General features: G+C 46.3%; 1 protein-coding gene across 1 annotated transcript in view; it reads left to right on the top strand.

The window, feature by feature from the left end:
- Positions 1-869: 869 nt before the first annotated feature.
- PDZD2 (PDZ domain containing 2) overlaps positions 870-25,338 on the top strand; it is a 227,294-nt gene continuing 202,825 nt past the window's right edge. Inside the window, 1 exon segment of the mRNA XM_006081480.3 lies at positions 870-946. The gene's annotated coding sequence lies outside the window, so the exon portion shown is untranslated.

The following is a 25,338-nucleotide window of genomic DNA, read 5'->3' as shown; positions in this document are numbered from 1 at the left end:
AATAGTGAACCAAACACAGTTCCTGTGAAATAACTTTAGGAGTTTCCATGAAACAGGCCCAAAGGGATGATCAGGAGCAACACAGGCAGTATGTGATTGGCAGTCAAGGAGTATGATGCCAGCAGTAAGCGCTATGAACAGCTGAAATAAGAGAGAAATTGGACGTGCCTAGGGTTATCACGAAGACATTTGGGGAGAAAGTGGGACTAGAGGTGGATGTCAAAGAATGGGATGAGTATGAATTGTAGAGCAATAGAAAGCCCAGTGGAAAAGGGGGGAGGAGACAGGCCTAAAAGTCCAAAGTTCAGTGTGGTTCCTAGATATGTTAGGTTGGAAGATAACAGCAGAGCCACCCACTAGAGATGTCCTAAAGGTACTTGGAAATACTATGTTGAAGTTTGCATGAGAGATCTCAGAGAAAAAACGAGAGCTAAGGGCTCAAAACTGCCCCTGAAACTTTCTGGCATTCTATCTCAGCTAGGGACAGTAGAGGGATGCCGGGGTCTATAGCTCTGGGAAAGCAGGAAGGCTGAGTTTGTGCACAAGTTGGAGACTATGCAGCAGACATTAAAGGATCAAGTATATGAGCCAAAGAGACCTTACGGAAACTTCGTGAATCAGAATGTCTGGAAGCCTGGACGTCTGGATTTCAAGCAGGCATCTGATGGGATTCTTATGTACATGATCCCTTGAAGACCATGTCTCTTGGCTGACAAATCTCAGGCCAATCAGTTCAATGTTACAGGAGAAATCCCACTTAAATATCAATGGTCTATCAATTCATGCATTCTGGCTTAATATGCACTTTTGTACTTTCTGGAGGTGGATGAAAATAGTTAACTCATTGTAATTTTTCGTTGTACCAACAGGTAACTGAGAGGTCTGGGAAGTTGTGTTGAGGCACCCTGGCCAACTGATATCAGACAAGCTGCTGGATATCTGTCATGTGAGTTGATAATTTTTAAAGTCATGAGCAAAATAATAGAATAGACTATACTGATATATATATTTTAAAAACCAGACTGATTTAGCAGCAATGTCATACTGAAGTGATGACCACATTCTCTTGATTGTATGTTGGGGTAAGAGGTGATCTGAAGGCCCTAATGTGAGTGTACTGGGGATCTGACACTTGGAAATCACTGACATAATAGCAAGACTTGGCGGATAGAGTCCAAGAAGCCCAGGCCATGGGCCAAAGTTAGAAGTCAACACCAGCAGGCACACGAACAAGGCAGGGTGCTGGGGGTAAGGCAGGCACATAATTGAGCAAGACTAATTCTCTTGTGTGTAGAAGATACATGAAGCATAAAATTCATAATTTTAAAATACAATTCGGTGGCATTAAGTACATTCACAGCATAATGCAACCATCACCACTATCTAATTCCAGAACTTTTTCATCATCCCAAAAGGAAACCCATACCTATGAAGTAGTTCCTCCCAATTCCCTTTCTTTCCAACCCCTGGCACCAATAATTTGCTATTTGTCTCAATGGATTAGCATATTCTGGATATTTCATATCAATGGAATCATGCCATATATGGCTTTTTATAACTGGCTACTTTTACTTAGCATTTTGATTTTAAGTGTAATGCATGTTGTACCATGTATCAGTATATCATTCCTTTTCGTGGTTGAGTAATATTCCACTGTATGGATATTCTGCATTTTGTTCATTCATTCATCAGTTGATGGGCATTTGTATTGTTTCTACCTTTTGGCTACTGTGAACAGTGCTGCTAGGAACATTTGTGTGCAAGTTCTCTTTACACACCTGTTTTCAATTCTTTGGGATATATACCTATGAGTGGAATTGCTGGGTCATATGATAACTCTGTGTTTAACTTCTTGAGGAACTGCCATGGACTATTTTACATGACCCCCAGCAATGTAAGAGAGTTCCATTTTCTCCACATTTTCACCAACGTTTGTTTGACCAAGACTGATTCTTGTTGTAAGAGTTTCACAGCCACATGCTTCTTCGAGGACCAGGCGCTGCCCTCAGTGGGTCAACCTTCAACTGTCTTCAAGACCCAGATCTCTGTGATGCTGGTCTGACAACCACCATGATGATGACTGATAGGAGGGCAAGCTTCATGAAGTTCAGTTACTCAAGCTTAATTCATGACTCTGCACTTACAATTCACAACCTCCACACTTACATGGGATCCGCCTTCTGCACAGTCACTCCATCTGATGCCAGAGCAGGCTTTTCCCTCCCTGTGGTGTGACTGTTCAACACTTGAACTAGTTCACAGTTGTGTATCAACTTCCGTGGAAACCACGTGTCATGTGGTTGCTGAATGCAGCTGGCTGTGTGCCGTCATTGGCCACAAATCAAAGCTCATTAGATGGAAGCAGTAAATAATATCAGGATTGGGGAGGGAGTCCTGAACTTGAGAGATAATGCAGTCTGCTCTCTCTTGTGTCCTTCCCACCTGGGGTGTTCTCCTCAGCTGTTTAAACTTGGCCTGACATTTACAGGCATTTTTCAGGCCTCCTCCCCCCTGCTGCCCCTTATCCCTCTACCACACACTTCCCCTCAGCAACGAGCAAACTGGGAATAATTTGACTTAAAATCAAGGTGGAGCTCAGTAGAGTGGATAATTAAGAATGTGGTTTCTTAAAGCACTTAGGGAGTTATGAGAAATCAGAAATGTGTTTTTCGTTTGAATAAGAGTTAGTGGTCTGTGAGGGCAGTGACTGAGACGTCTTTATCTGTGTTCTCGGAAGCTGAGAGGCTCTGAGAAGAGCCCTCAGTAACTCTTGGTGTCAGGGTGAACCCTGCCCGCATCAGCGAGACCTTGCTCCTCCCCATGGAGACCCCCATGCCAGGCGCCTCAGCCATCCTCCGGCCCTGCCACCAGCCATCAGGCTGACCTGTGTCCCAAGGAAAGCAGTCCCCAGCCTTCCAGGCCAGTCCCCAGCATGCTGCATGCCATCCACTTCAGCCACGGAGCTCTGCCCTTACACTATTCAGTTTCTTGATTAGAGCAGACCAAAAAGAAATAAACTCACCAAGCTCCACAACCACCCCTTTTCCATAGAGAGAATGCTGTTCAGGAGCTGGCCTGGAGGGAGAGAACAAGAGGGGACGTACCACTGGCCAATTCTTCATATGAATGTTAATGACATGTGTGTGCTCTTAAGTGTAATTTGAAAGTAGGAACATGGAAACTTTGAGGAGACCAAGAGGGAGTAATGTCAGTGATGGTGGACTAGGAAGCCTCTGACCTTCCTGTCCCCACGAGGACATCGGCTCAACAACTGTACGCGGACGGAGTCCTTTGTGAGAAATCCAGTTAAGAGGTTCCTGCAAGCCAGTGACTCGAGACCAGCTGCATTGAAACTGTCATGGGACTGACTACAAGTTGGAAATAGCCAACTGCATGCAGTCCGTCTTCAGAGAATTTGGACATATAGGAAAGGAGACATCCCACTGATAGTAAAATATACACCAACGTGTAATAGGTCCAGCAGAGACCTCACTGAAAGGAGGATGGTCTGGCCGTGGAATTCTAGGGAGAGGGGCATTAGGGAGACGAGTGACAGAAGTCCAGGGCGGGCACCTGCTGTCCACCCCTTCAACACTTCTGCTGACGAGGACCAGAGTGTCAGAGCCCAGAGAGGAAGCCACTCTGCTTTTCTCACTCCCAAACAACCCCCCCCCGCCCCTAATTTAGAGTATCAGCCTTCATCCTTACACCCTAAACCGAAAATTGGGAAAGGACTTTTTATTGTTTTAAGTGAAGGATTTTGAAGATGGTGATTTAAGTTATAATGAAGATAAAGAGCAATTTCCTGCCCACCACTGCTGTCTCTCTTTTCCCCTTCCTCCCCCCTATTCTCTGAAAAAATGCAGCTCGAGAAAATCTGACCCTGGGGAGTGGCGGATGTGAGAAAGCTGTGCAGCCTGAGCTGAGAGGCAATTAGCTGTCCCCAGCAGTCTCCGTGCAGGCAGAGGCGCGTCCCCAGGCAGGAAGACATCACGGTGATTTAGTTCTGTGCTGGCTGGTTTGCTGACAGCGTGCTGTGTGTCCCGAGGCCCCATAAGAAGTGGCTGGCCAAGACTGAGGTCACCACTTTGCCCAGCTGGACCATATCTTTGCAGTGACCAAGGGTCAGTGAGTAAGAAAGAGAAGGCCTAGTGGGCTGTGACTTTGAATATGTAGCCAGCCATGCGCTGTCGCTCAAGAGTCAAATGGGTAAATTAAGATTATGCCTGCTTGGGTTTTGCTGGGCACTTTCTTTATGTTGTTGTTGTTGTTGTTTTTAAAGCCCAAACTTTATTTTATAGTACTATATCCTGTAATGTGAAACTCGTATATCTACATCTGAAAGATGATAATAAATAAATATAAAAAACTCATTCCTTGGTCAGATGAGTTTTAACAGCTCTGGGTTAAGCTCAAACAGGTTTCAGTGGTCCAGGACTCATGAGAGACGGCAGTAGGGATGATGCCTTTAAGAAGAGTGTGCGGTGGACAGCGATTTTCACGTATGTGATCAGGGAAGCCCTTTTCAGGAGGGTGGCTCTCGAAGGCGTCGTTTGATTGAACAACCGTGGCCTGCTTTTCTGGTCAAAGGCCTTGTCTGTCTCAGTTGGCTTTTCACACTAGATGACTCAATATTGTGTATTCATTTCTCTTCTACGTGCTGGGGGTGGGGTGCTTTGTTTTTGTTTGTTGTTTTTTTTGTGTGTGTGTTTTTCAAGAAATTGACCCATTTTGACAATGTTTTATTTAAAAAATCCATCTGCTAGCTTGAAGTAAGAGGAGGACTATTTAAAATTTCAGCCCAGCCAGCGTGGCTCAGTGGTTGAGTATAACCTATGAACCCGGAGGTTCACGGTTCGATTCCTGGTCAGGCCATATGCCCAGCTTGTGGGCTCAATCCCCAGTGTAGGGAATGCAGGAGGCAGCCTACCGATGATTCTCTCTCATCATTGATGTTTCTATTTTTCCCTCTCCCTTCCTCTCTGAAATCAATAAAAATATATGAAAAGTGCCCCCCCACCCCAAATAAAATAAAATAAAATAAAATAAAGGTTTCAGATAGCCTTATATCACCTGCTGTTTTAACAATGAGGAAACGAGGCTCAGAGAGTGAGACAGTTGCCGGTGACCTCACTCCCGGCCAATCAGCGTAGGGCCGTGCAGGATGGCAGTGTCGTCCTGACTGCTAGCTCAGGGTCCTTCTCCTTTGACCCTGAGGACATGGCTCCTGGCTTGTCTCCTGTTTGCTCTTGATCCATTCTTCCTGAGAGGATTTATCCAGGTCCCTTATGCCAACTGTTGTTTAGCCATTTTCACTTTGTCCAGTTTTGAGGGGAGAGATTCTTTGCCAGATAGTTTTTGGTAGCATACCTGAAGGCGGAGTAATACATTGGGAACAACTAGATCTACTCTTTGGAACACCTTCTTCCTGGCTAGTCTACCTTTTCACCTGTGAGGTCAGCTCTTCCTTCCAGAGTTGTCATTGCATCCAGAGGCCGGGCCAGCCAATGGCAGGAGGATGGGTGGTGCCACCTGCATGGAACTGGACCTGGAGTTAGGTCTCTGTCCACCAGGTGAGGTTTCATATCCAGGGGGACCAGCAACAGCACACTGCGGTGCAGACAAACAGCTGGCACCAGAGTCTCCAAAGGCTGGTGGAACTCAGTGGCGGGCCGGCTGGCAGCTTGCAGCTCATCCCTGCCCGGGTGCGAGACAGAGCGGGATTCCAGATGCTGAAACTAGCAAGAGATAGACGAGGCTCTGGTGGGTAGAACTAGGAGTGTGATCAGAACTTAAACAGGAAGGAGGATAAATTGATGCCACTGAGCAGCTCTCCAGTCTTTGCTGCTAAATGTCACAACTGCACTGAGAAATACACATGGTGCTGAGCAGGGACCAGGATGGGGGGCCAGAGGGAATCACATGGGCGCATGTAAGGGGAATGGAGAGGCAGAGGCTGAGAATGAACAGCACGCTCTGCTCCCTCCACTGTAACACTTGGAGCCCTTGTCCTCGTCTTCACTCTCACAAATTCCTGAAAGGTGGGACAGTGGCTGTTTTGTTCACCTTTGTGTTGCCTGAGCACAGTGCTGCCTCAGAGGCGCTTGGTAACTACTTTCTGAATGAACGAATGAATGATATTTAGCAGTAGTGGAGATGGAATTACGAGAGGTGATACTCAGGAGCCGACCCAGCCCTTACATTGCTGAAGGCCGTGCAGCTGGTGCTCCTTACTCTGGCACAGTGACTTTCTGGACCTCGTGAGTCCGGCTCATGTCTGAGTCAGTGTTGACCAGACAGCCTGGATGTGGCTTGAAGCTGCACTAACCTGGATAGAAGCAAACACAGTTGGGTCCAAGGCTGCAAGTCTGTTTCTATTTTGGACAATGTATTGGGTAAGTGTTGAGCGGGCTTTCTCACCTCACTGAGGATGAAGGGGAAGCTTTGGATCAGAAACCTAGGGCCAGAGGTTGGGCCAGCAGCGACATTTCGAAAGTCACCAAGCAAATGTTTACCAACTATAAGTTATAATTTGGAATTTCACTCTTAGAAACGGACAGCAGATCAGACATGAAAAAGTGCAGAGCCTCCAAGGTAAAAAGAGCGGGGAGAAGTCAATATCAACTTAATTTTGAATAATAGAGCCAGGTTTCCACCCTCGCTGGGTGCTTGGTTTTTATCTCTAAATCGTTCCTCCTGATACATAAAAAACCCTGTTGTGTGCTGATTCACTGAAGAGTTGGAAGAAGGCAATTAATTTTTAATGCAAAATGCAGAGTTTGGATGTACCTGAGTGGGTTTGGAGTCGGGCAAGATTCCAGGCCGCCGCCGAAACCGGTTTGGCTCAGTGGATAGAGCGTCGGCCTGCGGACTGAAAGGTCCCAGGTTCGATTCCGGTCAGGGGCATGTGCCTGGGTTGTGGGCACAACCCCAGTGGGAGATGTGCAGGAGGCGGCTGGTCGATGTTTCTCTCTCATCGATGTTTCTAACTCTCTATCTCTTTCCCTTCCTCTCTGTAAAAAATCAATAAAATATATTTAAAAAAAAAAAAAAAAAAAAAAAAAAAAAAAAAAGATTCCAGGCCGCCCGGAGCCTGTGGTCCCCGGACTGGGCTGCGCTGAGGACCTTGGGAGGCACTTCGCTCATCAATAACATCGTGATTCCTGTTGATGAAAACTTTCACACAGAGGGCAAATGCCTTTCCAGGGACCAGATCTGGCTCGCTCTTTCTTTCTTTCTTTCTTTCTTTCTTTCTTTCTTTCTTTTCTTTCTTTTCTTTCTTTTCTTTCTTTTCTTTCTTTCTTTCTTTCTTTTTCCTTGTGCTCAGTGAAAGTCTCTCATGAGTCCCACAGCGGAGTCTTTGTACCTCCTGTGCCCTTGTCGGTCATTTCACCAAGACTCATGTGCTGTGGCAGGCCGAGGCGGGCTCTCCTTTCCCGAAAGATGAAAAGCATGTCACTGAAAATATTAGTCAGGCTCAAGGAAAAGCTTTGTGAGTTCTGCATAATCACAAAGAAAGAGAAAGTAGGTCACATTTGCAGCCTGTTCTGTTTGTGAAAGGAAAAGAAAAGAGGATGAAGAAGAAAGTGTCAGATCATTTAGTTTTATCACAGCTTCTTAAGCCAGCCCGATCTGTGTCAGAGGCTCGGGTCTGACACCATCTTTACACCCTGGGGCTCCCACAGGCTTGAAGAAAGTCTCCCCAGGCGGGCTCAGTGAGCCGGGGCGCCAAGGCCCGTTGGATGGGTCCCTTGTGTGTGCTTCAGAGCGTTTGATTTGCAGCTGAACGGCAGGCATTTGGACTTGAAGAGAGTGTTTTGGGGGCATCTCTGGGGTGAGGGGATGCATCCTGAGAGTTGCAGCCTCAGGTAACACTACGGCACTCCCACGTCCCAGTGCACTGGCTGCTGTTGGGTTAGGAATTGGAAACAGGACTGGAATACTCAGATGGTCCAGAGGAGTCAGCAACTCCCCTGATTTATAGGCCTGTGGGATGTCATGGACCAGGCCAGATTCCTCGAGAGAGGTGCGAATAGCAGTGGCACCCCAGAATAGCCTGGTACAAAGGAACCTAGTGGCTTGAAGCACTCTACACACTTGCCTGCAGAGGGAGGCTTCTGTGCAAAGTACCGATGCAGGGCGGTTTCCCCGGGGCTCCAGCTTTCTGAGATTCTCAGTGTCAGAAAAAAGTCAAGGAGCCATGAATGGCCTCAGCTCTGGGTCTTGTCTTCTGTTTTTTCACTTTCGTTTACCTACAGTTTTCATTTGCACCTTTTTTTTTTTTTTTTTTTTTTTTTTGCGGAAGTTGTAAAGTATGTGTATGTAAAGAAGAGTGTACGGTTATTAGAGAAGCTTGCTGTTGAAGGAAACACCACAGTGGTGCAGTTTGTAAAGGGAAGAATTCTTTCGTCGTGCAAATAAGCACAATTTAGTAGAACTGCTTGGGGATGAGCTTTGAGGCTAATGTGTTTGCTGTTCACCAGTTGGGAACCTCCATGACAATAGGTGAAGTTCTGCCACTCTGGATTGGACAGGAGAGGACATAGAGAATGACACAGGCATTGTCTCTTCATGGGAAGATTGAGGACTCTTGGCGATCTCAGTGTGTGTGCATATTGCAGTATACTTTGGTGCTTATCTCGTGTGTAGCTACCTGGTCTTCCTAGGTTTTTCATCAGCATCTTTAGTCACACTGAATCAGACAGACTGTGCACGGGCATTAAGTATTACAGTGTGTTACACCCCAGGTGGATAGGGGCTTTTTGGCAGTTTCCAGGACCACCAAAGTCGATACAGCCTTGCGTTGTGTGGAGAGGCAGAGGCTGTGGAGGTAGCACAGGGTCTGGCAGGCCTGTTGCTGGATTGGCCTGAGTCCATGGACAGGAAACTTAAGTCAACTAGGAGGCGGGTACAGGTAGTGGAGCCAGGTCCAAAATTGAAAACGATTAGATCATTTCCTCACCGTTAAAGCAGGAGCTGTGGTAGACCAAAAAAATGGGAGTATGTCATGAAGCCAAGGTCATCTGCCTGCCAAGTCCAAGGACGGTTGAAACAAGAGGGGATGTGGGCGTAGTGGGATGACCTGGCTCCTCCACTCACTTCTGCCTGAACTTTTCCTCCTTGGGCCTCAGTTTCTTCAACCTCTTAAATAACATGGTTAGATAGGATGAGTAACTTACTTACTTTTTTTAAGTAGTGGCCATCTGCTCCTGGCCAAGTGACTTTGGGCCACTCACTTGGGCTTTCTGTGCTGGGCTGATGTCTGTTAAATTGAGAGAACGCCCAACTGTGAACTCTTTTCTGAAACAAAATTTTGATAAGAAAGCACAATGGGCAAATCAATTACAAGTGGGCGTGCTCCAGTCAGCACTGGGGACTGCGGGGAGGAGCCGGACTGGGCACCTGAGCCCCAGCTACTTACATATCTAGGTGGTTCCTTGACCCTCTGGCAACAGCATTAAAAGATACTGGATTGGATAAAAATTTTAAAACTCTTCTAGCTCAGAAGGTTGGTCAACAGCTGCCTTTTTTCTAAAGCTGTTCACGATTTCCCAGATACTTTTGCCCTCCTGTTTGTAGAAGGGTCCTATCTGCAAAGGGTCAGGCCGCTCTGTCAATCACAGGCCAGCCAGATGTTTCTGCAGGCCAGCTGAGTAACCTGAGCAAGGAGGCCCTCAGCCAGAGCTGGACCACACTGGGCACACACGCCGTCCACTGTCTGCTTGAGGAGGTACCATGGAGCGTAAGTCAGCCCTTCCTGACCCAGCCTTCTCGTCTTCCCGTGAGGCAGGGGAATTTGGAGTCAGCAGGTGGGCCTTGAGATTCACAATCTGTGGAACTACTAGGAAGAATTGAAAGTGGTCAAGAGGCAACACCTGCAATAATTTCAGCATTTACACAAAGTTTCCTGTACAGGCAGTATGTGGGAAGTAGGGAAAGCTGGTGGAATCTTACCTTCCTGTAGAGACCATAAACTGGCTCCAAAACCAAGTTAAATTAGGGTTAGTAGCCCCCTTTCCGTTACTCCAAAAGGCTGTCTTGGATTTCTTTACTCATAAGAAAATGGGAGCTTGAATTTTATTCTAACTACTAGAGGCCCAGTGCATGGAATTCGTGCACTGGGGGTGAGGTGGTCCCTCAGCCCAGCCTGCGCCCTCTTGCAGTCTGGGATCCCTCGCTCCTTTCAGCCCGTCTGCTCTGTCCTTACCGCTTGCCTTGCTGCTCCTTCGCACTGCCGCGGAGGTGGGAGAGGCTCTTGCCACCGCAGCTGCGCTTGCCAGCCATGAGCCTGGCTTCTGGGTGAGTGGCGCTTCCCCTGTGACAGCGCACAGACCACCAGGGGGCAGCTCCTGCATTGAGCATATCATAGCGGATGTTCGTTCTGCCATACGGTGGCTTAGGTTTTATTATTTAAATACTGTTAGAAATTTAGGGTCCCACGAACTGTTCAATATAATTGAGAGGGAAAAACCCTGACGTTCAATATTAATACCTGGGTTGTTGTCCCAGTTCTGCTAGATGTGATTTGGGGCTAGTCAGTTGGGCTTTCTGTGCTGGGTTGATGTCTGTTAAATTGAGAGAACACCCAACTATGGCAAGGATATAGTAATATTTCACTAAGATGTGAAAGGTTGAGAGTGGTCACCCTGTTCTACAAACAATAGGAATGGCCAATGTGCGGCTAGTGAAACCTGATATGAACACCTGGAGAGATGATGTTGTTCCTTCTACAGAGCCTGGGATCACGTGGGCTGAAATTCCTGCTATCCCTAGCTGGTCATTGCTCCTCTGTTAACCCACCAGTAATAAAGCTTTGCACCCAGGGAAGAGGACCCGAAGCCACTCACTGCCACTGCTGAGCCTCATGTGGGCTCTCTCCACCTGTAGCCTGGAGTCTGTTTTATTACCAGGAGTTCTGTCTGCCTGGCGGTATCTGAGTAGTTTGGGATTTCAGCACCACCCTCTGCAGAGAATAAAAACCTAGGAGGCCAGGACAGGAAGAGATTAAAAAAGAGGAAGGAGGGTACAGGGGCGAATCAGACAGCTCAGAAGGAAAAAGAAGGTTGGTTTTTATACATTGAATTTATGTTCACTGTAAAAATAAAGATTTAAAAGTACTTGTTAGTCTCACCACCTAGAATCAAAAGGGTTACTTCCTGACTTTTTACACACACACACACACACACACACACATTATTGTGTATATAAATAGACCCTTAAAGGAAAAGGTCATACTCAGTGGTGTGCTGGTTAGTGTTTAACAAACGGCTACGGGAGAGGCTGTCCTGGTTTGCAGCATTTGCCAATTTCCATGGTGTAAATGTTCCCACCATGGCTGATTTCAAACTACCAACGCTGTGTCAACAACTTGCAAAATTCCTGAAAATGTGATAATCAGCCATCAGGAACCAGCGAGAGCCAGCTCCAGTACACCACTGACCAAGTTTCATCCTATTTCGCTCTTCTCCCTCCTATCATAAGTCTTTATGCCTAAACTTTTGAAAGTTGTCTTTATCAAATTAATTTAAAAAATTACTTTTCAAGTAGAGTTTACATTCAATATTATTTTGTCGTAGTTTTAGGTGTACAGTATTGTGGTCAAGGGGGACCCTTTGTAAAGTATATGACTATCAAATTACTTTTTGAATTAAAATTGTTTCCCTTTTGGAATCGAGAGTTGGGTCTCAGCCTGTTCCAGTGATTATAAACGTTGCCCTCTAGTTTGAATTTATCTGTTTCTCATGTTCCATAGATCCTTATATGAGTAGGGAGTGGACCTATACTTTATTAGGTGGCAGGAATAAAAATGTAGTTGGAAAAAAAGACAGATTAATGCGATCAAGCAAAAGAGTGTGGTGGCCAGGAACCGAGTCTGCAGTCCATTATCCCAGGACGAATTTGACTTAATAGAGGCAATTTTCTCCTTTGCAGCTCCTTCTCCTGGCCCCGCCAGCTCACTTCTATACTTGTCACTCATTTCCCCTGGCGTTTCTGATGGAAATTGGCCCCCCTCCTGTCTGTCTGATGAGAGTCAGGCTGCAACTGTTTGGCCCACAAATAGCCTCCTAATCATATCCATGTTTTCCTTGTTGAATGGGAGCTTTGGGATATTGCAGGGGGAAGGGGGAGTGAGAGCTGCACTCGCTAAGCAGCAGTGTGTGTGTGGCGTCATCTCCTGCTTGGCTCTGGGGTAATGTGTTGGCCTCCCTAAGCTGGTAGACTGCTGGATCTGTGGGAAGAGTTGGCTAGGTGGAAAAAGTGCTGGATGCCAAGGTCTCCCACACTGGAGTTTTAATTGCCTTAAAAGAGGCTGAGCTTTATGAGTTTCTGATATCAAACTTGGCTCTCCCAGGCCCAGTGAGTGGAGACAGGGAGTTTCCAACTAAGACTTCATAGGTGTGGGAAGCAGGTTGCTGTGGGTGGGCGCAGGGAAGTAGGGAATCCATTGTCACAGCAAGAAGGAAAGACATGGCCTTTCCTTCTACTCATGTCCAGTGTGAACAGAGGATGGCAAGAAATCTGGTTTGGATCCCTGACAAGGAGGTCAAGTTCAGACGCCTGGAGTGTAAGAGGCAAAGGACAGAGCCAGCAGGAATAAGGGACCTCTCAGTTGGTTAAGCCCCCTAGTCTCTCCAATCCCCTGAGTCATCTTTGATTGCTCTTCTCTTTTTTTTTTTTTTTTTTTAAATATATTTTATTGATTTTTTTACAGAGAGGAAGGGAGAGAGCCCTCTACTCATGTCCAGTGTGAACAGAGGATGGCAAGAAATCTGGTTTGGACCCCTGACAAGAAGGTCACGTGCCCGCAACCCAGGTACATGCCCTTGACCGGAATCGAACCCGGGACCTTTCAGTCCGCAGGCCGACGCTCTATCCACTGAGCCAAACCGGTTTCGGCGTGATTGCTCTTCTCTATCCCTTCCCCACCAACCTGCTTCCAAGTGGTCACCTAGACTGGTCAACTCTGCCTCAGAAATGGCCCAAGAAGCTACCCCCTTCCCTCATCCCACTGCCATGGTCCAGGCAGTCATTATATCCCACCTGAGCTATGAGAACAGTCTGCCAACTGGCCTCCCTGTGGTCTAGTCTCACTCAATCTGTATCCCTACACATACAATTTTTTTAAATCAGCAAAATAATATGTGTTAATAAGCACTTAGGAAACCCAGAAATCTAAAGGTTCAAAAAACCACTCATAGCCTTAATTCCCCAACATGAAATCAGCTATTTCAGTGAATATCCTTCAGAGGTTATTTTCATTCTTAAACACAATTGATAATCAAAACCACTTTATAACCTACTTCCTCACATATTATGGTGAACATTTTCTGATATTGATAATTTTCTCAAATGAAATCCCAAATCTGGTTGCTTAAATAATTCAGTAAATAAAACCACCACCAATTAAAACCCATGACCTACGTGAGGAAGGTCAAACTCCTTGGAGCAGGAGAGAAGGCTAAATGTGCTCTTGACACTAATCTCCCGCCCCCACAGACCACCCTTGCACACCCTCTTTGCCACTCATTCTCTTTGCATAAACACACTACCTACATGTTTACTCTGAGAATTCTGTACAAAGTGGCTTGTGTAAATAACTCCCATCTCCCACCGTTCCCACTTTGTGAATTCTTCCATTCTTTAAGATTTATCCTAAGTTATTTATGTGTCTATCCCTAGGAAAATTAGGAATCTCTTGAGAGCAGAAACAGAACTGACTCAGTTTGTATTTTTAGCAACTCGTGGTTATGCCTGGCACGGGGCAGTAGGCACTCAGTAAATATTTATGGAATGAATTGGCCTCGATTTGGTATGTCTGTTTTCATCCTCTTGCCAGTTTCACGTGTTTGTTTTGTTGGTGCCCATGGTTCATCCATATTATATTTTCTTTTCCTCCTTTATATGTTTCAGTCTTGCTGTCCTGAAATAAGAGCTTCTGGCCTAGAGCCATCCATGACTTTAGTTTTGCCTTTGCTGGTGGGTTGAAGATGTTCTTAGTTTCTGGTGGCTTTACTGAGAAGCGAGCTCAGTTTTTCAGAGTCGACAGCCTAGAGTCAGGCCTCCAGACCTTTTCTGAAGAGTTGATTTATAGGTTTACGAAAATGTTTGAAACAGGAGAAGGCAGTGTGAGTGGAAAGTGGGAATCCACCCTCAAAACCAGGGGGCTAGCTCAGCACTCATTGGGGAGGGAGGGGGTAGGAAAAGTCAAGTGCATGAGGACGGAGTGGGGTGTGCCTGAACCAGGGGAGTCTGCAGTTTAAAACTGCCCGAGGGACTCTGCTCTCTACCTTTGCCTTTTGCTCCACAGATAAACCTCATCAGGCAATCAGACACCAGGCTCTGTTTCTTATGGTTCTGGGGATGCTTAAATATGAAGGTTTTGCCAGAGGGATGAGTACATATATTTTTATTTTAAACTTATTTTTCCTTCCCCACCAATCCACTTCCAAGTGGTCACCTAGACTTTATCAACAAACATTAAACTAGAGTTATTTTTATTGAAACTTGTAGAAAAGGGAAGCTAGTCAATTTCACTCCTACTATGGGTACTAGCTCTACAGAAATAAGGATGAGCAAATTTCTGTCTCCCGCCCCCCCCCCCCACCCCGGGTAGAAATAGAGGCAGGTATGTCCACCTTTATTGCCACAAGTCTCAGAAGTTTAAATTTTCATGTCTGCTTTACATTAGCTTTTAATAGGCACTCCAAGCACATCTCTGGATGCAAGTAATAAAAATCCAACCCAAACTGGCTTCAACAGAAGGATGGTCACATGTCATCAAGGCCCCAACTTCATTTTTCTCTCCGCTTGTGCCACCTCAGCATTATGCACCATCAGGCTGGTATCAAGATGGCAGCAGCGACGCTAGACATCTGACTTTGAGTGACATCCAGAGGAAGAAGAGGGACCATCATGTCTTGGCAGTTTCTCTTAGGAGTGAGGCAGCATTTTCCAGAAGAGCCCTGGGAGGCAAGTCTCATGACTCACTGGCCAGTGTTGGGTCACCTGCCCACTCCTGAAACCATTGCTTGCAAGGGAAGGATGTTTCCATTGATCAATTAGGCCAGTGGTCGGCAAACTCATTAGTCAACAGAGCTATCAACAGTACAACGATTGAAATTTCTTTTGAGAGCCAAATTTTTTAAGCTTAAACTATATAGGTAGGTACATTGTTATTAACTTAATTAGGGTACTCCTAAGGCTTAGGAAGAGCCACACTCAAGGGGCCAAAGAGCCGCATGTGGCTCACGAGCCGCAGTTTGCTGACCACGGAATTAGGCCCACCTTTAGAGCTGAGGATCGATGAATCCCTGAACAAAAATCAGAATTCTGTTAGGGGGTTAAAAAGAGGGAACGGATGCTGGGTAGACAGTCAATAGTGTCCTCTGCACCTCAAAATAAGCTGTAGAATTGGTTGCCAACTGTATAGTGATTTTGAATCGGTTTCAGCTACTCACCTTTGCTCAAATAAAATCTTACCCAGAGGAATAGACAAATAAAACTGATAAAATCAGAGCAGCTTTGTTTGTAAGCCTACAGGAGGATGCAGTCCTAGGATCATGGTATGACAATCCCCGGAGATTACCTCTTGTGTTCACGTCAAACACCTTTCTCTTCCTTATCTCCTTTCTTCCTAATGACGCAGTTCTGTTACGCGGGACAAGAGGCCAGCCGGCCAGAGAGGACCAGCATTTACAGAGTCCAGGCAAGCAGGGCCATTCAAGAAAGGCAGCTGGGCTGGGAGCAGCAGGTTTGGGCACATGAGACCAGAGGCTGCGATGACAGGGAGGGGAAGAGCAGTTCCTCTGAGTGGGCTGGTGAGCTATTGTCCCAGGGCTGACTCATTCCCTCTCCGCCTGCAGAGTGTGGGTGCCCTGGCCCACGGCTGAGATTTGCATCCAGGAGGCAGTGAGAGGCCTGCTGAGGCAGGGACAGAGGTTCTGCGTAGGATTACTCCACAGAGGGCGGACACGGCATGCAGGTCAACCGCTCTCAGGGCTTCATTTTTGGATGGGGTAGGTGTAGGGTTGCCACATAAAATATAGGCCACCTAGTTAAACATAAATATCAGACAATAACATTTTAATCTAAGTATATCCCAAATATTGCATGGGGCATACACATACCAAGACATACTACGATATTTGGGACATACTTATACTAAAACATGTCTTATTATTTATCTGGAATTCATATGTAACTGGGCACTATGTGTTCTGATTTGTTAAATCTACCAACCTTGCAGGGGTGGGAAATGAAGGGTCTCCTTCGCATGAGGATGTTAGAGCTGACTTTCTCCCCGGGGTCTCCATTCTGAGTCATAGAGTGGCCAGCACCTCTCCTTCCACCCAGCCAGTGGTTTCTAAGGCCCTGTTACATCGGCCTTCCCCGAAATGCGGGTGTCTGAATGGCCTCCAGTGATTCTGAGGCTCTGCTCAGCCTGGGAAGACTGGTTCAGGGTTTAAGTTCCTGAGGGTAAGAACGTCACTGTTTATTGTACTCGATAAATATTTGTTGAACGAATGAGTGAATGAATGAATTATTCCTCCCTGAGGAATCCATATGGGCGTAACCAGTGTTTATCTGGTAGAACCCAGGAACCCCAGAAGCACAGGCGCCTCTCTTTCCATTTCTTTTCCGGTCATGAGACGCGTGGGAAAGGGCCCGGGTGGAAGGTGTAATGGAGAGACTTGGAGAGCCGTGGGGTGGGAATGACTAGACGAGCAGGAGAGAACAGGGCCAGCACTGGGGCCCGCCAGGCAGGGGCCAGGAGCATCGCACGGGGAGGTAGGCCAAGTTTTTAATCACCTCCTCGGGCAAAGAGACTTACGATTTCAGGTTGAGAGCAGGTCTTCAGTCCTCTTCGCAGGATTCCTGTAGAGCCTGACTTGGCACCGTCCAGGCGCTCAGCTTCCAGGGGCAGTGATGCGGAGCCTGCAGGCAAAAGACCAGGGTGCCTAAAGCCTGTTGAAAAGGCTTCAGCGGAACTCGGTGGGTGGCAGGTAATAGCCATTTTTGTTCCTGTTGGTAATTCCCCAGATCAGCAGGGTGCCTGGGGGCGTCTGTTTCCCACAGCGCCTATCTCCGCAGGCTTAGCCAAGTAAAGACTAGATTTCTGTCCTAAACCTTTAAACCCATAATGGACCCGACTGGCTACATGTCCCCCCAATAGAGACATGCCCTAGTGCCTACCTTATCTCCAATGCAGAGAACGCTAAAGGTTTGTTTTTTGTTTCTTTGTTTTTTAAATTCCAATTTCCTATTTTCCTGGCAAGAGACTTTGCCTGCTGGATGAGAACCTGCTTCCAATCCGAAGTGAGTTTTTGCCGACTGACACCACGGGCACCTAGCGCTCTGTCGACTGAATCGGGGGCCCCTCTCAATCTGTTCCCCCATCTGTGTCACAGTGAAGAGGGGGCAGCCACAGGGCCGCAGGGCCCTGGGAAATGCCGGAGCTGTCTGCAGTTTCAGCGGCATACGGCTCCTCAGCAGGGCTGGGGCCAAGAGTGGTCACGAGAACATGGACTCCTCTGGCTTTTCCTTGGTGGCTCTGGTTCTGCCCCTCCCGTCCTGCCTCTCGCACGCTGCCCCGGGGAACTGTTCTGAGCAGGTGAGAGCTGCACTGTAGAGGCCCGCCGCATGCCCGCTTTGTAGTTCCTACAGTTTTGTTAAATCTGGAAGGTGTCCTTGGTCCTTGGGGGCAATAGTGAGACCCTTCCCCACAGCCCTGAACTTAGAAACACAGAAGACAAATTGCTGTGTTGAGAATGAAACTAGGAAACACCTCACTCGTGGCTGAATCGTCAGCCCCAGAAATGCCCAAATTAAGAAACTGTCCATAAAACTAATAGAATCCAAAACTGGAATTAGAGTCATCTTAGGGACGAGGGACTAAAATGTGATTGTGCCATAATTCAGAGAGTAGAAATGGACACTCACTGGTGCCGTGCTATGTAGTTTGGAGAGAGGGGTGTGAGTAGAAGCGGGGTGGAGTTCGTGCAGAGAGCAGGAAGGGAAAGCTCCAGGAACCAGATGTTGGCGATGCCTTTTCGGGTGCTGTCTAGCGCAGGCGAGTCTAGGCTAAGTGGGCAGTGTCCTTGGCAAAGCCCAGGCTGGAGAGGCCGAGATGGTGCCTCAGCTGGGGCCCCCCTGTGCTCAGCAGGTTCTCCTTGTCCCGAGGTTTGCCTTCCTCTGCGTCCTGCCTGCAGGAAAAGCAGGCATAGATCAGGTCGATGCAAACATCCTGCCCACTTAATAACTGTGTTTTCAATGGGAAATTAATGAGCGAGCCTTCTTGCTGGTAGCAGTATATCCATGCTTGAGAGGCAGATGCTCTTTCAATGTGCAGGCAGAATTCATGCTTCTGAGCCTGGGAGCCTGTGGACCTGGATGGTGGGGAGTCAACCAAGATCAGGGTCTCCTTGTAGCATCTCCTTGACCTACCAGTGGCCTTCCTCAGCCACATCTTTTACCTACGCACAGGCCCCACACATTAACATTGACACAGCGCCAGCAGGGTCTTAAAAGATAGTGGGTCCAACCTCCTCATATCTGGGGACCTTTCCCCAAGGGCATCACGGCAGTGTCCGGAGTTGAATCTCAATTTGATGATTTCCAGCCCAGTTCCTTCCCGTCTCTGCCATCTCATCTCACTTTCTCTCTGCTGGATTTCTCTCCCACCTCTTTTAAAACCAAGATGGAGCACGAGTAGCTGTGGGGGCCATTCAGAGTGCGGGGACTGGTATCTCGCACTCCTTCGCCATCTTCCCTTCTCCTTCATTCTGATTTCCGGCCTGGAAGAGGTCAGATGAGGATTCTCTTTTCTCTCCCATGGACTTGGACTTGCCTTCTGAGGATCACTGTCTGAGGTCTTTCCCACAGGGAGGTCTGGGAAAACGGGATGCTTCTCTGAGTGGCCCACGGCTGGACCTTTGTGCTCTGTGATCCCTTGGTTTCCTCTGAGGATACTCTCTCTGCACCAGGCGCTCCAGCCCAGGGTCCTGCAAGTGGTGGGGAGGGGAGGAGTAGAGGCCGGTCTCTGCACAATTCAGTCGCTTGCCAAATCGGAGCATCTGTGGGGCCTCAATGGGAACACCGGATTTCCTATTGATTCCTCCTCCCTTCTTGAAACCTTGGTTCTTTCTGCTGCACCAAAGAGCTTTGATTCTGTAAGATATATTTCTTCTTGCCTCTGGACGAGCTGAACGCTGGTTCTAAGCACGTGAATGTAAAACCACCCCAGGGGCCCCCTTCCTCCCTTGTCTTGGCAGATACTCAAAACCTGATAAAGCAGTTTGGCCCATCTCTTCTGCAGTTTAAAGCTTCCATGTGTTGTGTATGTGCTTCTTAATGAGGCTAGTGACTCCCTCCCTGACTTGCTAACTCAGCTCCAAAGTCCAGGAAAATGCTGGAAGTGGAAGGAAACTTAGAAGAATCACCTCATTTGGCAGATAAGGAAACTGAGGCTCAAAGATGTTAAATGATTTGCCTGGGGACCTGCAGTTAGGTAATAGCAGAGTATACTGCTGGCCATTATAAATATTTGAGTCATTCTTAATTAAGGATGAGGTCAGCGCCTATGCAGTTACATGCTGAGAATTCAAATACAGTTAAGTGGACTATTTGCCCAAAAGCGTAAACACCGGAAGCATCTCAACAGCACAATTGTTCTGAAAGGAACACTTGTAAAATGTTGTAAAATAACTATTTTTTAAACAATAACTCCAGTCTAATTGAAGAAGAACTTATTCTAATGCATGCTGTATGTTGAGGGCGTGATCTCTAGGGTTGCGGATGACAGATTGGTGGCATCATGGCTGCCCAGTCCATACAAGGTGAACAGGAAGGTCACATTAAAATGGGCAACCACGGTGACCTCATGATTATCTTGCTGCTGACACCGAAGCTGTGATTGTCTCAGCCAATTACCCACTTGGTAGATAGCAACTGCTTCAAAGTATTAAATTGGCAATTCACAATATAAACAGTACCTCATAAATGCCCTCTTTCCCCAACCATTATGCTCCTTTAGAACTAAGATACTGAAACTCCAGGAATCTTATTAGTCCAGGACTGGCCAAATCCGGAGTAAACCATCTTAAACTGCACACGTGCAAACTTGTTTCTGTATCTGAAGCCGTAGCAAATGTATTTTACAAAAATGTAGGGAACAAATGGTGTATAATCTTCATTTTGATGTTCTGGTCTCCATCTGTTTTCTTGCACTCATCTTGAGAAAGAACATGCATGATGTCTCATGAATCTTTTAATTTCTACTCACTCCCATATTTTTGCTACCTGGATAAATGATTCATGTTTTAGCATATACACTATCTTCAAGTATTAGATTTTCAAAATAGCTGCCACATCATCCTTTTTCATTCCATTCAGGTTTTTCCCCTGTTTTTCAAGGGTCATCAGACCCAGAAATGGAAGGATCTTGGTCCTATCTCACTGTGCATTTCTCTCATCTGTAAAATTGAAGGCTGGATGCCGCAATCCCTGAGGTCCCTTCGAGCTCCTCACCTTCTGGAATTTATATGGGAACACCTTTCTCATTCCCTAAAATCCCAGCATAGACCTTGGAAAGCCACATATTCCAGAATCTGTCATGTGCCCCCGAATGTACCACATCGTCGCCCTTCGCACACTTTAGTTAACGCTCTTTCTCCCCCCAGGCCCCACGGGCTCTTCATCTTTTCCTCCCCAGCCTAGTGCAGTGCCTGGCACAGTTAACCCTTGTTGCATGACATAAAGGCTGGATCACATTCTTCTGTCTCATATGCACAGCCATCTGGTTAGTCTTGTCAGCCATGTAGATAGTTAAAACTTAGCTAGTGCCTTTGTCTTCCAAAACATAAGCCAACCCAAAGGAGTCAGTCATTCATATTTACACTTTCTCAGGCAGTGGTGGGTTTGTCTGTAACACCTGGGACTGCACAATGGTACTAGTAAACCATTGCATGAATTCATGTGTGCTTTTAGCCCTTTAAGAAACATGCCCTGATTTGTTTGTTTTTAAAATATAATTTGTATTGATTTTAGAGAGGAAGGGAGAGGGAGAGAGATAGAAACATCAATAATGAGAGAGAATCATCAATTGGCTGCTTCCCACATGCTCCCTACTGGGGACTGAGCCCGAAACCTGGGCATGTGCCCTGACCGGGAATCGAACCGTGACCTCCTGGTTCTTAGGTTGACACTCAATCATTGAGCTACACCAACCAGGTACCCTGGGTTGTTGTTGTTTTTATTGCTGTTTTTGGTGCCCCCAAGTCAAAGTAGGAGCTCAGTAATAGCTGTGAATCAACAACATTTAGCCCTGCCAGTGTTGGTGAAATGGAGTCAGATGCCCTTGTTTTACAAGGTGGTTGTGAGAGTTGGAGGAGAGAATAAGATGGTGGGGAAGCATCCAATCCAGCTCACTGGGGGCATTTCCACACCCATCATCTCTTCTCCTCAGGCAGCCAAGCAGGCTCTCACCTTGGAGTCTCTGCCCCCTGTCAGAGAACAGCCTTCCCACAAGTACTCTCTCTCCTCAGTCTCATTTATTCAGGTCTCTTCTCAGAGTGGCCTTCTCCCCGCTGCCCCCCTGCTCCTAATCCCCCGTCACTCACTAGCTTCTGACACGACCACAGTCACAGTTCTCTTCATGGTACAAATTATCATCCCACGTTGTAGCATTTTACCTTTACTAATTCACCATTATTTCATGAAGGTTTGTAGGAACGCTGTCTGTTTTGTTCAGGGCCCAGCAAGTGATGGACACTCATTCAATGAACCTCTGTTGAATAAATGACTAGTAGGCATTTAATCAACACTTTTTTTCCTTTAAAATGTGGAGCATTTTCTAAAAGTCAAAAGAGGAATCCAGTCCAGAAGGGAGGAAGATGAGATGAAGGTTTAGGAACTAGGAACTTAGCAGAGGTCAGCATAGGAGGGCGGCAAGAATCCAGGACACTTCGCAAGAGGGAGTTCGAACAAGACAGCCTACTGTGCATCTGACTCTGAAGCGAGGTCTGGATAACTGCGGTCAGGTTCAAGGCTTAGCCTCTGCATTTTGGGCGATTCGGCCTGTGACTTTGGGCAGATGATTGGTTTCACTTAGTTCAGGGTTTCCCGGCCATTTTCATTCTTGTCCCCCTCTCTTCACCCCAGGGAAAAGATTTTAATGTATTTAAGTTAAAATTAAAAATTAAATTGAATTCTCTTGAACACAGAAATTAAATACTAAGGAGTAAGATTTTTTTTGCCCAGATAGGACTGAGCTTTGTGAGATGGGGCACTGACCTTTAGAATAGCTAAGACTTTTTCAGCCCCCCGATCCTGGAACTAGTTTCCACCCCCTCGTGAGTAATATCTCCCTGTTGTGAGTGCACAAGTTAGCTGAAAGGGGATCCAAGAAAGTTGGTAGACATTAAACACAGTATCAATTACCTTAGTAACAGAAGCATTTATTTTGAATGCTAAGGCTGTCAGCTTCAGGCTACTCAACATTAATTTAAATTATCATGGCTGTTTGCTTGGGATGAGACTAACTGGAGAATTATAAATGATAGAAGTGAGTGGGACCAAGCCTCGGACCTCCACGTCCACAGTTCTGCTCACTGTTGACGTGGATTGATCTTCAGAATGAGAGGCTTTGAGACCGTTGCGGAGTCAGCCTAACAGGGATGTCGGTATCTGTAACCATTTGCAGAGTTCTGTCCTTCTGTCCATCTCTGGGTCAACGTTTTGTTCACTGGAATGTTTCGTGGATATTGTGGAAGAACCAGACTTTACATACTGTTGAAAAATTGTGCACCTTTCCTTATATCCTGAGTCATCTCAAATTATTGAGATGGATCGGAATAGCTCTACTTCCCTTGTTTATAGAAAATCCCAGGAAAAGCCATTTATAGAACAGGGGGCTGGAAGGATTACCGGAAAATTTCCAATTATAGGTATGGAGTTGAAAAGTTGTATAGCCCATGAACATCAAAGTAAGACCAGTTTGGCTCAGTGGATAGAGTGTTGGCCTGGGGACTGAAGGGCCCCAGATTTGATTCTGGCCAAGGGCACATGCCTGGGTTGTGGGCTCGATGCCCGGTAGGGGGCGTGCAGGAGACAGCCGATCAATGATTCTCTCTCATCATTGATGTTTCTATCTCTCTCCTTCTCCCTTCCTCTCTGAAATCAATAAAAATATCTTTAAAAAAAAAAAAAAGTAAAAGCTGCGGTCCTTGAGGGTGTCTGTACACTTGAAATAATTTTTCATTTTTCTGAAAACTCCTTCCCTGCCCTCACCATACTTAAGGTCAGAGGGTGGGCTTCTGGCACCATATGGGAACCTCATGACTCCACCCCCTTGGCCATAACTGGCTGGACGACAGATGGACAACTGCTCCAAGCTAAGCCAATCAGCTTTGCTCCTCCAATGTGTCATTTAACAACTTTTGAGTTGCAAATTCTAGAAAACAACTCAAGGTAGCGTTCATTTTCATTAAAAGGTGTGGGTTTTTTTTTTTAGTTCAGTTTTTCTTTACCATTTTTCTTTCTTTTAAGTAGTTAACTTTTAAAAATGTAATTTATTGCAAGGATTGATACGGTCTTTCAGATTGAGGGTCAGCACTGCATCCCCCATCCAGGATGGCTGCAGCTAAGACCAGGATGGCTGCGGGAACCAGAGCGCCCTCTTTCCCTAGCCTTGCATCTTTGCCTTCTACTGGTCAATTTTATTTCTTGGCAAGATGGCCCTTTTGCTACTCAGTTAACACAGCAGGTAGGATATTGCCATCCACAATCCCTAGTTCACAAATTATAGTTCTCACCACACACTTGAGTCTAGACCCTTGCTCTCTAGGCCCTGGGGCTCAGTTCTCAGAGCAGAACTCTATTCCACCTGCATGAGATGCCCAGTTCTGGCCCCACCCCAGGGCTGGGGGCTGGTTATGTGAACATGGCTGTAGGAGTGCACCTCTGTCGATTCTGTTAAAAGGGTTGTCATAGACTTATTACATGCTAGTTTCCATTTCTTTATGCATCTCCCCACTAGTCTATGAATTCTTTCAGGGCAACGAATTTGCCTTGTTGACAGTATATTCCTAGTGCCAAGATCAAGGCCTGGTTCTTAATTGATGTTCAATAAATACATATTGAGTGCATACAAGTTGACATCAGGAAAAAAAAAATTCTCGATTACTCTTAAGTTCGGTTTTCTTCAATCAGACTTACTTAAAGAGTATCTTGCCCAAGATATTTACTCTGTTTTCATGTGTATGGAACCATTGGAACTGAGACAACATCTTGAATGATAGACCATTAAAATTTGAATTCAAAGGATCTTTAAAAAATAGTTTGAAGTCATCGAGAGTCTGCAAGGTGACAGCACTGCCGGGGTAGGGAGCATGTTGTTGAATATGACACGGTCACTGCATTTGAGAATCTCTCTGTGGCGTTTGAGAGACCTTAGAGATCACTTAGCTTAACTTTCTCATTTTACAGATGAGGAAAAGGAGACTTAGAAAGGTTGCTAGGCCTGATGGAAAATATTCTGACTTATTCATAGGATCTTAATATGTCTGTATGGCATTACTTTTCAGTGAGAGGTGTTACTTATTTTGGCCAAAGGGAACATTCCATTTTTGTGTATTATCTTTTGTTTGATTTTTGCATTTCTTTTTAGTAGGCATGTGCTTATGTAGATGATATTTGCTAAACTTTTAATTTACTTGGAACCCATTAATAGCTGGCCCTCGAGTTCTCTGGAAAATCAAAACTTACGATACGAGACATTTCTTTATGGTTACTGAGTAATAAGGTTATTTATTATTGACATGGCTTCTGACACCTCTCCCATTTATTATTATTTCTTGTTAAATCATTTCCTGAGAAGGTGAAGAATGTTTTCCATCTTTGATGGCACAGTTTATATTGACTTTCTCCGGGCGAAAGTGAGGTTCAGAGAAGAGAGTGAAAGGGGTCATTTTTCTGCATTTACAGGGGATGAAGGTGAAAATTTTCTTTGGTGGAGAAGAAGGATTGGTGATGAAATTCAATTAACCTTTTTCCGGGGTGGGTGGGGGGGCAGTGATGTGCCCCGCACTGTGCAGAATTCAGTGGGGGCAGGACAGCCCAGCCCTCTGCTGCAGCCAGCCCTGCAGGCTGGTGAGTGCATCATGGCACTAAGACCTGCATTCAAGGGCCAGCCAGGGAGGGGCTGAGTCTTTTCACCCAGAAGCATGGGGAAACATTTCTCTGGAGGAGAAGGCTGTGGGTAGGTTGGTATTAACAGCTTTCCAACGGAAAAGAAGCAAGGAGACTAAGAGCTGTAGGATGCCAAGGGACAGGATGTCCTGT

Source organism: Myotis lucifugus, unplaced genomic scaffold, assembly GCF_000147115.1.
Source record: "Myotis lucifugus unplaced genomic scaffold, Myoluc2.0 scaffold_0, whole genome shotgun sequence".
Lineage (NCBI taxonomy): Eukaryota > Metazoa > Chordata > Mammalia > Chiroptera > Vespertilionidae > Myotis > Myotis lucifugus.
This window is presented reverse-complemented; position numbering and strand designations above follow the sequence as displayed.